General features: G+C 39.9%; 1 non-coding gene across 1 annotated transcript; it reads left to right on the forward strand.

Moving 5' to 3' along the window:
• The first annotated feature begins 6078 nt into the window (after positions 1–6078).
• Positions 6079–6187, forward strand: LOC148703698 (small nucleolar RNA R71). The gene has a single exon (XR_015982292.1). It is a non-coding gene; the product is annotated as a small nucleolar RNA R71 (small nucleolar RNA).
• The last annotated feature ends 11210 nt before the right edge of the window (positions 6188–17397 follow it).

Raw genomic sequence — 17397 nt, forward strand, 5'->3', positions numbered from 1 at the left:
TTCCCAGGCTCACCGACTAGAACCAACCCCGATTGTTTTCCCGGGCTCACAATCAAACCCTTACACACGTTGGTTTTAACTTGGCTCACCAACCAACCTTAAACCCCTTGATTCAATCCCCCGATTGAATCAAGTAAATACAAGAGATAGGAGAAAACAGAAAATAGCTTCTCAAAAAGCAGATTTAAGACAATATAATCGTAAAGGAGTTAGAAGCCCTCAAACGCTTTTAAGCTGGTGAAGAGGTATGGCTTCTGAAACTCCGGTCTCCTCTTGAAAAAGTGGTCGACTTGAATGCAGGAGGAGGAAGCTTTGATTGTTGGGAAGAAGTTGTTGGAGCAGTAAATGCAGATCTCCCCTTTTTCGTTTAAGAGCACTTGGAGAGCTTGAAAACTTGAATGCTTGGAGTGGAATATCTGTTCTCTTCCTTGCTACAGTCCTCTGTGGCTATTTAAGCCAATCCCCACGGAAACTAGCCGTTACTCTGCTTTTTCTGGCCGTTCTGCACACTCTGCGCAGCCTGACAATATGACCGTTGGTGGGTTGGAGTCGACTCGCGCGATCAGGAGTCGACTCGGCTGTAGCAGGAGTCGACTCACGCTTTTCCGGAGTCGACTCGGCAACTGTTCCAAATTTGAATTAAAGTTGCCGTCTTGACTGGGAGTCGACTCGTCTTGACCTGGAGTCGACTCGCCAACTTCTGGAGTTGACCTGGCAATTTTTGGAGTCGGCTCATCCACTGAAGTCCGTGGATCCAAATTTGAATTTTGTCCACTCGAGTCGACTCGACTGTCCTGGGAGTCGACTCGAATCTCAGAGCCCGAACTCTCGATTCTCTGTCGTTTGGCTCATCCAGTCTTGGAGTCGACTCGAACCTCTTTGGAGTCGACTCGGCTCTCAGTTTCCGAAAGTTGGTCTTCTGCCTTTTGACGTGTAGCTTGTCTTGGAGTCGACTCGAGCTGTCTGTGAGTCGACTCGAATCTCAGAGGCAGTAACATGGTCTTCTGTCTGTTGATGGTCACTCAGTCTCGGAGTCGACTCGTGTACTGCGGGAGTCGACTCGAATCTCAGAGTCCGAAAATCGTTCTCTGACTTTTTCCTTGTGTTCCTCTGAGAGTCGACTCTTACCTTCTTTGGAGTCGACCTGCCAACCATCGGAGTCGACTCGCGTTCCACTGGAGTCGACTCGAATCTCAGACCCGAAAACTGCTCTCTGACTTTTCTGCCTGTGACTGCTTGGAGTCGACTCTTACTTCCCTGGAGTCGACTCGGTGAACATTGGAGTCGACTCGCGCACTTCAGGAGTCGACTCGTTGACAGGTTCTGAGATGAAGCTTTCTGTTCTTCTTTCTGTTCTCAGTCGGAGTCGACTCGTACTAATCTGGAGTCGACTCGAGCTCGTGCCAGTGAACTTGATACGCTTGGAGTCGACTCGTGATACTCGGGAGTCGACTCGAGTCTCAGACATTGGTTCATGCAGACTTCTTAACTTATCCAAAATGCTATGAACCAAGTCTAGAAACACTTGGACAGGATTTTCACTGAAACACTCAATTGAATTCATTAGTAATCACAAGATATACTCAATTGCTTTGAGCTCATCAAAATCAAATGGGGTTTTAATCAATCACTCCACAAGACCGGCATCTTGTAAATCAAAATTCAATTTTCTAATTGCCCAATACGATTTATGTTCTATTTCTACGGGCAAATGACACGCTTTTCCATAGACTAGCCGGTAGGGAGACATGCCAAGAATGGTTTTGTATGCAGTACGATAGGCCCATAATGCATCTGATAGTTTCAAGGACCAATCTTTTCGTGATGGGTTCACCGTTTTCTCTAAAATACGCTTTATCTCCCTATTGGCTAATTCTACTTGGCCACTAGTTTGCGGGTGATATGGGGTAGCAACTTTGTGGGTGACACCATATTTTTTCAATAAGGTTTCGAAAGGCTTATTACAAAAGTATTTTCCACCGTCACTAATTATGATTTTAGGCATCCCAAATCGTGAAAAAATATTTTCTTTTAAAAACTTCAGGACAGGTTTGTGATCATTGGTCCTATAAGCGACAGCGTCTACCCATTTTGACACATATTCGACACCGACTAAAATGTACTCATATCCAAAAGATGGTGGGAATGGGCCCATAAAATTGATGCCCCCAACAATCGAAAATTTCGATAATAGTAATGGGTTGAAGAGGCATCATTTGCCTACGAGTTAGACTTCCAATACGTTGACATGGATCACATGTCCTGCAGAACTCGTGGGCATCTTTGAACATAGTGGGCCAATAGAAACCACATTGCAAAACTTTTGCAACAGTTTTCTTAAAGGCAAAGTGTCCACCGCAAGCATCAGTGTGGCAGAAAGAAAGTACGCTTTGTATATCATGATCCGGTATGCATCATCTAAAGATTTGATCATTGCAATATTTAAACAAATAGGGTTCGTCATAGTAATAATTCTTTACTTCGCGCAAGAAAATTTTTCTATCTGTCGACCCCCAATGCTCCGGCATCCGGCTTGTAACAAGAAAATTTACAATATCTGCATACCATGGTATACTAGAAAGTGCAAACAACTGCTCTTCAGGGAATGAGTCCTTGATGGAAAACTGTGGCACTGAATCATGAAAAACTAATTGTGATAAATGGTCAGCAACCACATTCTCTACTCCTTTTTTATCTTTGATAGTGATGTCAAATTCTTGGAGTAGAAGTATCCATCGTATTAAGCGTGGTTTGGCCTCTTTCTTATCCAACAAATATTTTAGTGCCGCATGGTCCGTGAAGATAACAATCGGAGCACCAAAGATATAAGAGCGAAATTTATCTAAGGCAAATACTACTGCAAGCAATTCCTTTTCGGTGGTAGTGTAATTTATTTGAGCATCGTTTAAGGTTTTGCTTGCATAGTAAATGACATATGGCTTATTATCCTTGTGTTGTCCTAAGACAGCTCCTATTGCATAATCGCTAGCGTCGCACATAATCTCAAAAGGTAATGACCAATCGGGTGGTCGAACGATGGGTGCAGTGCTAAGCATAGACTTTAACTTCTCGAATGCATCTTGGCAAGTTTCAGTCCAATTGAACGGTGTATCAAGGGATAGGAGATTACATAATGGTCGAGATATGACACTAAAGTCCTTGATGAATCTCCTATAAAATCCGGCGTGACCCAAAAATGATCTAACATCTCTAACCGTCTTGGGTGCAGGTAGCTTAGCAATTAAATCAGTCTTAGCTCTATCTACTTCCATGCCCTTCGATGAAATAATATGTCCTAAGACAATTCCCTTTGGCACCATGAAGTGGCATTTCTCCCAATTCAGTATCAAATTCTTTTCCATACATCGAGCTAAGACAGCTTGTAAATGTGACAGGCAATCATCAAATGTGTTGCCAAAAATGGAGAAGTCGTCCATGAACACTTCCAAAAATTTCTCATTCATGTCTTCAAAGATGCTGAGCATGCATCTTTGGAATATTGCAGGTGCATTACACAACCCGAATGGCATTCGTCGGAAAGCAAATATGCCAAAAGGACAAGTGAAGGTAGTCTTCTCTTGATCTTCTGGTGAAATTTCAATTTGATAATATCCCGAATAGCCATCGAGAAAACAATAGAAATCATGCCCTGCAACTCTCTCCAACACTTGGTCTAGGAAGGGTAGAGGAAAGTGATCCTTTCGTGTGACCAAATTCAGCTTTCGGTAGTCAACACACATGCGCCAACTCGTCGGGACACGAGTTGGAACTAGTTCACCTTGTTCATTTTCTACTACCGTCAAAACCGATTTCTTAGGAACGACTTGAGTAGGGCTTACCCACTTGCTGTCGGAAATTGGGTAAATAATACCCACGCCAAGCAACTTGAGGACTTCTGCCTTAACCACATCTCTCATTGTAGGATTTAACCTTCGTTGCATTTGCCTTGTGGTTTTGGCATTGTCCTCCAAATATATCCGGTGCGTGCAAATTAAGGGGCTAATTCCCTTCAAATCGGCAATAGACCACCCTAAGGCTCCTTTATGATTCTTTAAAACATCAATTAATTTTTTTTCTTGGGTATGATCAAGTCCAGACGAGATGATTACAGGAAAAGTATCTTCGGGTCCAAGAAAAGCATACTTAAGTTCCTTTGGTAAGGGTTTCAATTCGAGCTTGGGTGCTTGCTCATGGGATAGTACTATTTTCATCTCTCGAGGCGACAACCTCTCAAATTCTCCTACTTTTGGTCTCCACCCATTGACCATCTTGATATCCAGATTATCAACAATAGGTGTGACTGACAAATCATCATCATCGGTTCCATTAGGACACCAATCAATTAAGCTATCATTGGATGGGTCGTTAATTGCTTTAGCTAACAAATATTCTTCTGCGATGGTTTCAACCCACTCAACCTCCTTACTCTCTTCGGAATCATTGGGTTGTTTGCATACATTAAAAATGTTCAGTTCTAAGGTTATATTACCAAAAGAAAGCTTCATGAAGCCATTCCTACAATTAATCAATGCATTAGAAGTTGCAAGAAATGGACGTCCTAAAATGACCGGAATCTAAGACTGTGAGTTCGAAGCCGGATGTGTGTCCAATACAATAAAATCGACAGGAAAGTAGAACTTGTCTACTTGGACTAATACATCCTCGATAATCCCCCTTGGAATTTTAACTGACCTGTCAGCTAATTGCAAAGTGACGGAGGTTGGCTTCAACTCACCTAAACCAAGTTGCTCATATACAGAATATGGCAACAAATTCACACTCGCCCCTAAATCTAACAATGCTCGCTCTATCCTAAAGTTGCCTATGATGCATGAGATGGTTGGGCAACCTGGATCTTTATATTTAGGGAGAATGTTGTGCTGCAAAATAGCACTCACATTTTCAGTTAAAAATGCCTTCTTCTTAACATTTAATCGGCGCTTAACAGTACACAAGTCCTTCAAAAATTTGGCATATGAGGGTACTTGTTTGATTGCATCAAGAAGAGGTATGTTGATCTTTACTTGTTTAAAAAGCTCAAGAATTTCAGAATTAGGTTCGAGCTTTTGCAACGGCTTTAACCGTTGTGGAAAAGGTGGAGGAAAAGGACATTCAACTTTCTTAGTAGAAGTTGGGACCTCAACTTCTTCTTTGTCCTTTTCATCAACTTTGGGAGCATCAGAATTAGAAGTGACCTGCGGTCTCAATGGGATGGTTTGATCAATGACTTTCCCATTACGCAAAGTCATGATGCTTTTTGCATGTTCTGTATGCGAACTAGAGGGAGCCGTATTATTACTACCGTGCACTTGTGGGTTAGGTTGGGGTTGAGCTGGAAGCTTACCCTTCTCTTGGGTACTTAGGACGGTAGTCAACATTGACAATTGGTTCCTTATGTCTTCAAAATTTCGAGTATTTTGAGCATTGATATTAGCTTGACCTTGTAGAAAAGTTTGTATGGATTGCAAGGTATCCTCGATATTTGGCTTTTGAGAAGGTGATGGTGCATAAGTAGGATGTGCAGGTGGAGGAGCTGAATGGTGTGACTGTTGAGGATGATCATTTCTCCACCTAAAGTTTGGATGATTCTTCCGACCAGGGTTATAGGTATTCGAGTATGGATCGTTATAAGGCTTTTGGTAGGAGTTCATAGCATTTGCTTGATCGTGCAAGACTTCTTTGAATGCCGGTATGGTGGGACAATTAGTAGTAGTATGACCCGACATATCGCAGATACCACAACACTCGTTTCTAAGCTCTATAGTCTTGACAGGCTCAACCTTCCTAAGCTCAATTTCTTCTACCTTCCTAGTGAGGGCTGCCATTTTAGCGTGAAGATCATCCTCAGTTCTGAGGTTGTAAAGGCCTCCATGTACAGAGCTAGTAGGCTTAGGCAAAGACTTGTTGTTTCTATCCCCGTTATCCCAAAGTTGGGCAGTCTCAGCAAGGGAATCCAAATACTCCCATGCCTCATTAGGTTGTTTTTCTAAAAATCTACCATTGTACATGGTCTCTACAAATTGTTTCAACTGTGGAGATAAACCTTCATAAAAGAAGCTAATGGTTCTCCAAGTTTCGAATCCGTGATGAGGGCATGAGAGAAGAAGGTCTTTAAATCTTTCCCAACATTCATAAAATGTTTCATTATCTTTTTGTTGGAAATTGCTGATATGTCTTTTCAAAAAGTTAGTCCTTTGTGTGGGGAAGAACTTCTTTAAAAATTCTCTCTGCATATCTTGCCAATTTCTTATTGATCTAGGTCGCAAAGAGTTTAGCCATGTTTTGGCCTTATCCTTTAGAGAGAAAGGGAACAATGTCAATTTGAGGACATCCTCGGTGATGTTTGGCACTCTAAATGTAATACTCAATTCTTCAAAATCTTTTAAATGAAGATACGGACTCTCGGATTCTAACCCGTGAAACTTGGGAAGCAATTGAATTACCCCGGGTTTGATGTCAAAATGTCCTACATTATCAGGAAAAAATTATGCATGAAGGCTGACTAGTCCTAGCCGGTTGTAGGTGTTGTCTTAGAGTCATAACATGGGGTTCTCGTTCTCGATTGTGGTGACTCCCCGCATCTTCGTTTAGATCAACCATCTCACAAGGTGTGAGATACTGCGAAGGAATTTCAGGGGTATGTCCTAAGGGATGATCTAAAGTTGTACGATTTAATCGACCGGTGTCGTCCCTATTCCACTTTAGCATGCAAAATATTTACCTCTTTTTTTTTTCTTTTTCTTTTTTTTTAAAAAATAAAAGAAAATAAAAAATAAATATAAGTACCAACTAAAGTTACCCTAAAACGATATCCTAAAACAAAAATTTTATTCACAATCAAACATGCAACAAAATATTACACCTCAATTTCTAATGTTTTTCTTAAATTTCTAGACAGCTCCTAACTGGTTTGAAGAGGACACCTAAGCCTCCAATCCGGTCTAATGAACCGAGTTGACCAGGTAAGCTCCCAGGTAAGTGGAGGGGTCACGATGCGTTCGCAAAGGTCCCACTTAAAACCCACTTGCCTCGAACAGATGAACTGTCTCCCTTATAGGGACAAAGCTTGCCTAGACATCAACTAAGCCACAGAGCGAAATTGGTGCAACTTTCGGTGGTCTTCGTCCTATTGAGCTCGAATGTCCTTAGGGGCCAACGTCTAGTTGATTTTAGTTAAGCTTAGGATATTTATGCACTGGGGTGATTTTTGGGCTAAGGACGAGTGATGAAATTCCGACCTTATCTTTTTAAATGGGTTCAGCCCTTAGAATATTTTATGCTGATGCCTTATACTATATGCAACAATCAAGAGATTTTTTTTTTAATGTTTTATGACATGACATTAAATTTCATTGAATAGGTGATCAAGCAAATTAATTATTATTATTTTTTTTTAAATTTTATGAGTTGACGTTTGAAATTTGAATTCTGAAATTTGAAATTTGAAATTTGAAATCTTAGGTTTTTTTTTCTTTTCTTTTTTTTTTTAGTTTTGAATAATCACCCTTGATCTTTTCTTAAAGTTTTTTTTTTTAAATTTTCAATTAGCAACAAGGGTTAATGAGATATGATAACGATAAAATTCTGATTCTAAAAAGAATAAATGCAGAAAATTTAAAGTAGAAAGCAGCAAGGTTTCGTATTAATCTGATGCTCTTAAAAATGTCAGAATGTCAATCAGACCATTCAGATTATCTAACAATGTGTCTTGCACTAGCTGACCAAATTTGAGTCAAATCAGACGGCTAATTTCTATGATATCAGAGTTTGAGGCAGACCATGCAGGGAAATTAAAAATAGTAGTAAAGATGTAATTTAATTTTTTTTTTCAAAAGAAAAATACTAACTACTAAGGTAAAAATTAAATCTAAAATTATACTAATAAATCAGCCGTTCCTCGGCAACGGCGCTAAAAACTTGGTGCAAAAATAAAATTGTTCTCCCAAGTGCAGGAGAATCGCACAAGTAGTATAACTCGGAAGTCCGAGGTCGATTCCTCAGGGAACGAAATATGGATTATTAGCGTAATTTCAGATTAATTAATTCAATAAATTCGTGGGTTAAGATGATGTTTTGCAGATAGAAAATAAATCAAATTTTGGATATATTAAGATGGTGTAGGGATCCAGAATCTCCTTCGATAATATCAAATTCATGAAATAAATTCTATGCTTCTTTTGTTTTCTTTAAGATTTATAAGCAGATAAAACTTAATTATGGAGTATGTTCTTGATAACATGAATTCTTTTTTTTAAGCATTCAACGTGCCATATAACGTCAACGATGAATCAAATAATCAAGAAAGACATATATCAATAAGCATAAATCATAAAATAATTTTCAACACATAAGAATCATGACATAATCCAAAAATAAATCGTATAAAGCAAAGGATTAGAATTTACTTCAAAGAAAGCAATACATCAAAGGTTCCTCTATCACCCTTCACCTAGGACTTTAGCCTTCCATTAAAAATATTATCCTCCCTCTCATCACTCTTTTTTTTTCTTTTGAAGAACAACCCGAGAGAGAGGAAAAACTCCTCTGTTTTCTTCCTTCAGCCGCAGCAGCTCCCCTGTTTTTCTTTCTTTTCGGAATCGGAGCTCTCCCTTTCCAGTCGAGAAGGCCCTCTTCATATAGATCGCCCCAGAGCCCATGGACAAGCTAGGATTCCTCTGATCGCGCGTGGAGAGGAGGTGACAATGGAGCGGATCCGGCGCTGATGGGTGCGACGCTGTGGAGGAGATTGCGGGCGGATCCGGCATTGAGAACGGACGCCGAGGATCGTGCAAGGGAGGCTGAGGCCTGGGAGGTGATCTTGGAACAGGGGAATTTGTCCGTGGGTGGAAACCTATCCGTGAGGCTCGGGATGCTTCACGGGCTGTCGGGACGCTTCACGGACAGCCGGGAGTGATCGCGGGCGGATCAGGAGGGATGGTTGGGCGATCATGAATGGCTGCAGGCGAGATCAGCGGGCTGAAGAACGAAGATGGAGGAAGCTGGGAGGCGTGTGAAATGGGCAGAAGAAGGGGCGTTGATCGGGATGCTGGAGATGGAAATGGTTGCATCGCTGGAGGAGGCGGATTGAGCGGACGGGATGACTGGGACGCTCGGGATCGTCCTGGCGAAGATGGAAAGACTCCGCATGGACGATGTGGAGCGGGAAGCTTGGATGCGGGTGCTCCACGGACGCTTGGGAGGTGATTGCGGTCAAGACGGGAAGGGAGCTGATCACTGGTGCAGATGGAATCAGGATGCTAGGATTGGGTGCGGGAGATCAGATCACATATCCTGGCTTACGGACGACTGGAAGCTTGAGTTGCATTGCGGAATTTGGGGAGTCACTTGGGTGCGCGGAAGAAGAGTCATAGACTCTGTTCTGCAGTTGGGAGGATGCATCCTTTTTAGATGAATTTATATAAAATAATGTTAAATATTATAATAATTGCTAAGGATAAAATATTAATCATGCAAATATTAACATCTATTATTTATCATTATTTTGCTAGCATTAGGCTAAATTAATTGGTACTTAGATCGCACTTTTGTGCTCTCATCAGCTCACAATCCAAAAACCTTTACACTTTGGTTTTCCGGGATCACCAAAAACCTATGTTGGTTTTACGGGCTCACCAACGAACCTATGTTGGTTTTCCGGGCTCACCAACGAACCTTTACAATTGGTTTTACGGGTTCACCAATAAACCTACACCATTGGTTTTGCGGGCTCACCAACAAACCTTTACAAGGTGATTAATAAAAGAAGTAAGAAAGTTTAAGCTCCTAGATGAGCAAATATAACAATTATAATCTACAAAGAAGAGTTTAGAGAATAGTTATTGCTTGATGAGACTTCTCTCTTCTTTGTCAAGAATACTTCACTCTTCAAGGGTGGATGGAGCTCTTAATGTCTCTTGAAATCTGCTCAACCACTTTCTTTTGACTCTTGAATGAAGCACTTGGATGAAGAAGATTAGGGCACTTGTCTTTCTTGTGTAATCTTTGATATTTTGCAAAAGGATATTTTCTCTGATGAATAGTGTCACTTTAAATAGTTTCCTTCATCCATTGGACAAGCCCCAATGGTTAGAATTCAAAAACTAGCCGTTACTCACTATTGGAAGGTCAAAAAGTACTTCTGCAGAATCTAGCCGTTATGCTTCTGCCCGTGCTTGGGTCGACTCAACTTTTACTGGGGTCGACCCAACTTTCACTTGGGTCGACTCAACCTTTGCTAGGGTCGACCCTCTCAGAACCACAGAACCTTGCATTTCAGCCCTCCTTCACTTGGGTCGACTCAACATCTTTTTGGGTCGACTCAAGGTTCGGTTAGGTCGACTCAACTTCCACTTGGGTCGACCCTCTCAGGGTTTCTAGAGAACCTATTTTTGAATGTCATTGCCTTTGGGTCGACTCATGTTAAGTTAGGGTCGACTCAAGTTTGGGTCGACTCAAGTTTCATTTAGGTCGACCCTCTCAGTGTTTCCAGAGAACTGTTTCTTGAGGCCTGAGAGGCTTGAGGTTTGGGTCGACTCATTCTTTGCTTGGGTCGACCCAACTACTGTTCATCCATGCCATTTTTGCAGAAGTGTGCTAGATGCTTTCTTGATGTGCCGGGGTTGACTCAATCAACCTTGGGGTCGACTCAATCCACACTTTGCTGCAACTTAAGGTTAGTTTCATCCATATAAACAATGAAATGCATCTTTATCTTATTATACTAATGTACTGAGAGTAACAGACTTATAAATGATGTATCGAATTAACTTGTAACATACTCTTGATTATTGTATTAATCATCAAAATACCATTATCATCCTCAATCTCTCCCTTTTTGATGATTACAAAATATAGAGTATGAGCCTATTGATACTTATCTTAAAATTAGTTTTAAAAGGGCTCAAGTTGCTGAATTTCAGCTTTTCAAATTTGAGAGTGAAGTCTCCCCCTATTTCATCCAAATGTTTCCAATTTGACCTTTTGAATTACTCCCCCTTTCTTTTATATTTCATTAAAGATGAAACTTCAAAAGTTTGAGATAAAGCATGAGTTTCAGATTACGTATCGAGGTGTGAAAGGTATGTGCCAAATTCTGAAATTCGATTTAAATTTTAGACTTTAACATTTTCATTGTTACAAATTGCTCCCCCTTAAATGTATCTGCTTTCCTATTATAATTTTCAACTTGTTTGTCAACTTATTTCTCTTTCCTTCCTCAACTTATTTTTATTTCCTTGCTTCTCCCCCTTTTTGTTATCATCAAATAGGTGCATGGGAATAGACACAATAATTAACAAACATTTCAGTTTCATTGATCAAAATGGAACATTGTAGTACAATAATGCCAAAACAAAACAAATACAATGTTCCTCAATCAAAGTTCAAAGTACATGATCAACACAAAATGCATATGAGAACTAGATACATATCCTAGGCTCTAATCAGAATGCTAATATCAGCCTAGGGGGTATCTAAAGGCTGTGATCTAGTCCTCATCCTTCTAGCATAAGTGGCGAGGGGAGGTCGAGCCTGATGGGACTGAGTCTGGCGTGGAGCTCGGTGAGCTGGATGACTCTGTGCCGAAATCTCTGACTCAGCTGCCTGTGGCACAGATGGTCCATGAACCTCTATCTCTCTCCGTAGAGCTCCTATCTGCTCTCTAAGATCACTGATCTCAGCAGTCATAATATCCAGTCTACTCGTCAGTCCATCAGTGATAGTCCTCGCCTGAGCTGACATAAGCTCAGTCATCCTACTCCAAAACTCATCTGTGTCTCCCGCAGGAACAGATGACGAAGGTCTAGGCTCTGAAGGTGCTGTAGGATGATCCGTAGGCTCCTCATCCTCAGGGATAGGGTCTCCAATCTCTGGTGCATCACCCTGAATCTCCGCTCCAGTACGTACCCACTGCCCGTTCACCTCATAACCCATGCGAATAAGGGTTCGTGCAGTGTATGTGTCAGTGAAAAGTAGATGCCTGGAGATCTCTCCCTCTACAGATATATCATGCTGTCGTAAGATCAGGGTGAGTATCATACCATAAGGCAGGGAGACTTTGGAGTTGCATATTACCTTTCTCATCTGTCTCAGTATCATAGCCGGGAGATTCAGGGGAATGCCTTGAATAATGTGCTCCATAACAACCAGATCTCGTTCAGAAATGAGATCAAATCTTCCGCTCTTCGGAAATAAAATCCGACCAATGAAGTTGTGCAACAACCTCATTTCAGCTGAAAGAGAGCTTGCTATTACATTTTCAAAGTAATCGAAGTCTTCATTCTCAAGAATCAACTGCAAGGCTCTCAATTTGTTTTCGGGCTTTTCTGGAGTTGCTCCTTCGCAGGGGAGATGAAGTAACTCACTCAAACTCTCTTTGGAGACTCTAACCCTTACTCCGCGAACTTCAGATATAAGCCCTCCCATTCCAGTTTTGAGGAAGGCATAGAACTCACGGACTAATCCTGGGTAGATCACCACATCTAGGGAGCAAAGATACTCCCATCCTTGCCTTCGGATCCATTCCCCCAAATGGAACCCTTCTTGATCCAAAAACTCGGAGTGGATCCTTCTCCCCGTGGTAACCGGTCTCCCCGCAAATTTTGCAAGTTGAACTGAAGGAGAGGGAGGAGGAGGAGGCTCTACACGTGTCTCACCTTGTGGAGACACTGTTGACAGCTCTGTAGCAGCCCTATCCGCACGGGTGATCCGTGAAACTCTCCCGGATCGCTTGGCTACGGCTCTCTTGGGTCCCATTTCTTCAAGATCTTGATGTAATCTACTGTTTGGAGACGATTGGAGGAGATTTGAGAGTGGGGAATAGGGTTTTCGGAAGAGGACAAAGTGAAAATAGTGCCCTAGATGGCTCACGGGTCCCCCTTTTAACAGTGGGGTCCCGTCGTTGGGTCGACCCTAGATTTTTCTTGGGTCGACTCAACGTTGGGTCGACCCTATTCTGGGTTGGGTCGACCCAAGTTCAGAAATTTTTCTTTCTCTTCCTTTTTTCATTTTAAAAATTTTTCTTTCTTCCAATCCTTACAAACTCTTACTGGGACAATGATACATGAGTAAGGAATCTATAGATGACAAGTTTGACTAATGTTTCATGGGTTTTTAGAAATGGGAGGAGTGTATCATGAGACTGCTTGCTCCCTTTTATATCTCCTCAATAAAAAGGATCACATATGCCTAATTCCCTCCTAAGCGTGCAAAATCTATCTTCACTCAAAGGTTTCGTGAATATGTCAGCTAATTGTTTCTCAGTACATACATGCTCAATACATATATTTCCATTTTGCACATGATCTCTAATAAAATGATATCTTATTTCAATGTGTTTGGCTTTAGAGTGCTGAACCGGATTTTTAGTAAGGTTGATGGCACTAGTGTTATCACACTTTATAGGAATGTTATCTAGTTTAACTCCATAGTCCTCTAGTTGTTGCTTAAGCCATAGTACTTGAGCACAACAACTGCCGGCAGCTATATATTCAGCTTCATCCGTCGACAGTGCTACTGAACTCTGCTTTTTGCTAAACCATGATACTAAGTTATTTCCTAAAAATTGACATGTTCCACTAGTGCTCTTCCTATCTAATTTGCATCCAGCAAAATCAGCATCTGAGTAGGCAAGCAAATCTAGACAGGAGTCTCTCGAGTACCATAATCCTATGTTTGTAGTTCCTCTTAAATATCTAAGGATTCTTTTAACAGCATTTAAATGTGACTCCTTAGGATCGGATTGGTATCTAGCACATATTCCTACACTAAACACGATGTCTGGTCTACTAGCAGTAAGGTAAAGCAAGGATCCAATTAATCCTCTATAAAGCTTAATATCAATACTCTTTCCTTTCTCATCTTTGTCTAGCTTACTAGTAGGATTCATTGGAGTGCCTACTCCCTTGTGATTTTCATTTCCAAACTTCTTTAGTATTTCCTTTGTATACTTAGTTTGATGAATGAAGATACCTTCTTTAGTTTGTTTGATTTGTAATCCGAGAAAGAAACTTAGTTCTCCCATCAAACTCATCTCGAATTCTCCGTGCATTAAATTAGCAAACTCTTTGCAAAGATTATCATTTGTGGCACCAAAGATTATGTCATCTACATATATTTGTACCACTAGCAGATTTTCGTCTTTTCTTTTGAGAAAAAGTGTTTTATCTACATTTCCTCTACTGAAGTCATTATTTAGTAGAAATTTGCTTAATCGATCATACCAAGCCCTAGGTGCTTGCTTCAATCCATATAATACCTTATGTAGTCTAAACACATGATTTGGCAATTCATTATTTTCAAAACCAGGAGGTTGCTCTACATATACTTCTTCCTCTATAAAACCGTTTAAGAATGCACTTTTTACATCCATTTGATACAATTTGAAATCCATGAAACATGCAAAAGTTAGAAGTAATCTAATAGCCTCTAATCTAGCTACGGAAGCAAATGTTTCATCAAAATCTATCCCTTCTTCTTGATTGTATCCCTTAGCTACAAGTCTAGCTTTATTTCTTATAACTACCCCATTTTCATCTAATTTATTTCTAAAGATCCATTTTGTTCCAATTGCAGAGTTATGCTTTGGTCTCTCAGTTAATGTCCATACATTACTTCTTTTGAATTGATTTAATTCTTCTTGCATAGCATTTATCCAATTGGTATTTTTTTCAGTTTCTTCATAAGTCTTAGGTTCTAACTGTGAAACAAAAGAAAGATAATCATTTAAATTTCTAAGAGAGGATCGAGTTCTTACCCCTTGAGATGGATCACCAATGATTAAGTCTTTAGGGTATCCATATGCATACCTCCATTCCTTTGGCAAGTCTTGAGATTGTGGTGGCACGCTATCATTTTCCTTATCTTGAATTGGCACGTCATCAAGATTTAATTTTTCAAAGTTAATAATTCCTACATCATCATCAAGAATATTTTCTTTCCTAGCAGACTCACTATCAGACTCATCAAATATGATATTAACTGACTCTTCGACTACAAGAGTTCTTTTATTGAACACTCTGTATGCCCTGCTAGATGTGGAGTATCCTAAGAAGATACCTTCATCTGACTTGGCATCAAATTTACTTAGATCCTCCTTGCCATTGTTTAAAATGAAACATCTACATCCAAAGACTCTAAGATATTTAGCGGTTGGTTTCTTATTCTTCCAAAGTTCATAAGGAGTTTTTTTTGGTTATAGGTCGTATTAAAATCCGATTTAGAATATGGCAAGCAGTGCTTATAGCTTCAGCCCAAAAGTACTTTGGAAGATTTGACTCGCACAACATCGTGCGTGCCATTTCTGCCAAGGTCCTATTTTTTCTTTCAACAACCCCATTTTGTTGAGGCGTTCTAGGTGCTGAAAACTGATGTGAGATACCGTTTTCATTACAAAATTCTTCAAAGTGTTGATTTTCAAATTCAGTTCCATGATCACTTCGAATTGCTATTAAGGTGAGCTTCTTTTCATTTATAATATAATTATAATGTTTCAAGAATGCTGAAAATGCTTTATTCTTATGTGCCAAAAATGAAACCCATGTATATCTTGAAAAATCATCTACTATAACTAGTCCATACTTCTTCCCTTCTAGACTCGCAGTTCTAGTGGGTCCAAATAGATCCATATGTATGAGTTCAAAAGGCCTAGTTGTTGATACTATATTCTTTGATTTGAAGGATGATTTTGTTTGTTTTCCTAATGAGCATGGTCCACAAATTTTGTCATTTTCAAAGATCAATTTTGGCACATCTTTTATTAATTCCTTCTTGACTAGTTTTGATATTAATTCCATACTAGCATATCCTAGTCTATGATGCCAAAGCCAACTTGTTTCATTTTTCTTTTCTTCATTAGTAATTAAACATAATCCATTTTTCTTGCCTAATTCATGAAGATCTACCATGTAAATATTTCTTTGCCTTTGTCCTATAAGTACAATACTATTATCTTTAGGATTTGTGATTATGCATACTGATGCTTCAAATGTGACTTTAAATCCTTTATCACAAAATTGGCTTATGCTAAGTAGGTTATGTTTCAAACCATTAACTAATAAGACATTTTCTATGAAGGTAGATGGAGTAATGAAAATTTTACCCTTTCCAATGATATACCCTTTTCCATTGTCTCCATAGGTTACTACTCCACTCTTCTTAGATTTCAAGGTGACAAATTGGTCTACGTCACCGGTCATGTGTCTTGAACAGCCGCTATCTAGATACCATCGTTTATCCACTTTATTAGCTGCAAGACACCCCTCATCGTCATTGGCCATATGACATATTTGGGCCGTCTCTGGATGATCTTCCTCTTCCGAACTTGACTCCTCACTTTCACTCCATTCAGCCATGAAGTTCTTCTTTTTAAGTTTTCTTGCCATCCACTTTAATTCCGGGCAATCAATCTTATAATGCCCGGGCTTGTTACACTCATAACAAATAGGTGTTTCCTTTTTCTTTTTTTTGTCCTTACCTTTTTCTTTGCTTGAGCTACCTTTGAATAAGGGTTTCTTTTTATGAAATCTCTTCTTACCTCTCATAAATTTTTTGAATTTTCTTCCAAGCATAGCCATTTCTTCTTCATCAAATTCATCATCATCATCAGATTCTTCCGACTTAGTTTCTTGTTTTGGAGTGGTAGACTTTAGGGCAATAGTCTTTCTTCTCTTGACCTCATCTTCTGAATTTTGCCTCATGGTCAACTCATGGGTCATGAGTGATCCTAGAAGTTCCTCCAATTGCAGTGTATTGAGGTCCTTTGCTTCCTGAATTGCTGTTACCTTGGCCTCCCAAACTCTTGGTAGAGACCTGAGAATTTTTCGCACCAATTCAGAGTTAGTATAAGACTTTTCTAAACTCTTTAACCCATTTATGATTTCAGTAAAATGAGTGAACATATCAGTTATGGACTCAGTGGATTCTATTTTAAACAATTCATACTTATGTACTAATATGTTTATTTTTGACTCCTTAACTTGATTAGTTCCTTCATGTGTGACCTCAAGTTTATCCCAAATTTCTTTTGCAGAGATGCATGTAGATATTCTATTGAATTCACTTACATCTAGTGAACAGTAAAGTACATTAATCGCTTTAGCATTTAATTGTGCTAATCTTCTATCACTTTCATTCCAATCCATTTCTGGTTTGGGTATGATAGTGCCCTCTATACTAATTGTGGGTGTGTGAGGTCCTCTAGTTATAATATACCATAATTTATAGTCTAGAGCTTGAATGAATATCCTCATCCTAGCTTTCCAGTATGTGTAATTTGTGCCATTAAATAGAGGAGGTCTATTTGTGGATTGCCCCTCACTCATAGAACATCCCACTTGGGTTGTCATGATCTTTGACTCTTGATTGTGAGATCAACAAATACTATAGGAGAACCTTGCTCTG

Source organism: Phoenix dactylifera, chromosome 4 (genome assembly GCF_051530095.1).
Source record: "Phoenix dactylifera cultivar Ajwa chromosome 4, Ajwa_hap1_PhDact_Kaust_v1.1, whole genome shotgun sequence".
Classification (NCBI taxonomy): Eukaryota; Viridiplantae; Streptophyta; class Magnoliopsida; order Arecales; family Arecaceae; genus Phoenix; species Phoenix dactylifera.